Consider the following 1,553-nt stretch of genomic DNA (forward strand, 5'->3'; position numbering starts at 1 on the left):
TTTCAGTATTTTCCATTAATGAAATGAAGTATTATTTCCGCTGCATCTTTGTGTATATGGTTATCTCTGTAATTTGTTGCGTTCCTGTTTAAATCCGGATCATTAAATCTTGATTTGTGTTATTTAAAATGGCTTTTTGATTGTATATATGGATTCAACACCTTGAAAAACCCCTAGGGCACTTTGATTGTGCAGTGGTTACGCATCAAGCTTGTGATTTCAATCATTTCCTAGCAGATTTTAGAGAAATTAGACCTAAAAAACGCACTAGAAAAACTTCCAAAAAGTCGCATTAAGGACAACTCGATAATTAACTATTTAACTACTACGACTATTATTATTATTATTATTAACGGTTTGTGTCATAGATAGAAATAAAGCCTTATGCGTATATCAACTACATTTACTAAAATAATTATTGTATTATTAAATAATTATTGTTATTAAGATTATTATTGTTAATTAATATTACTAATATATTAAATATTTAAATTATACTAAATAATTTAAAATTAAATTCAATATTATAGAGTAACTTAGTATTATTTTAATATATAATATAATATTAATATAATAACCATAAATATATAAATATATAAGAATTTGGATGTTATTATTTATATAGTTATTAATAATCATAAATAGTTGGTCTTTAAAAAAATACACATAATAATTATTAATGTGGTTGATATATGTCGCATCAAACACATTGGAAAATGTGGTTGAATATATGCTCCATATACACGTAAAAAATAAGTTTTATAATTACACATTATTTTAAAATATTGATTAACTAATAATTGATTTCTTTTATAATTAAACAATTTTTTAATATTATATTGGGGTTAACCCATATGTCATATTATTTTATGGGTTTTTTTATTGCAAATGAAACCTTGAAATAAAATATAATTTCATTCCCATATCTTTAATTTTAGGTGTTATCTTTCCCCAGTTTAGAGAATGCTTTATTTTGAGCTCAACTTCTTGGGAGTTTCAAAAAGTCACTTGAACCTTAATAAATGTTTTAGTGCTAGAGCACTAGACTAGTGAGTTATTATTCTTTATTTTTCTAAGGATGCCTACTTTCAAGCTTGTTGGACAATTTTTATAGAAAAATTGCATATAAAAAGCCAAAAAAAATTGAGACTCACAAATCTAAAAAAACAAAACATAAAGTGAAAGGGATGAAAAAAATGACCATCATAAAATTTATACATTTTAAATTTAAGGCTTAAAATATTTATATTAAATAAAATATTTCAATATGCAAAGAGAGTTTTAATTGTATTGACACTAGGTTTTTAATTTAGGGTATGAAGGAGATGTGTAATCCCTTCAATATATGGAATTGACATATAACATTTTAAAAATATATTAATAATAAAAAATCATATTCCATGAATATATATTTTTTTATTTCTCATATGTCTATTTAACAAGGGCTACATAGTAGTTAATTCTGCTTCTTAGTTTAAATATAACTAAATTAAAGTAGAAAACAATAAAAATATAAAGATTTAAAATTTTAAAATGTTACAATTAGATTAATT

Source organism: Pinus tabuliformis, chromosome X, assembly GCF_031772625.1.
Source record: "Pinus tabuliformis cultivar Carrire ecotype Pingquan chromosome X, CPIR1, whole genome shotgun sequence".
Classification (NCBI taxonomy): domain Eukaryota; kingdom Viridiplantae; phylum Streptophyta; class Pinopsida; order Pinales; family Pinaceae; genus Pinus; species Pinus tabuliformis.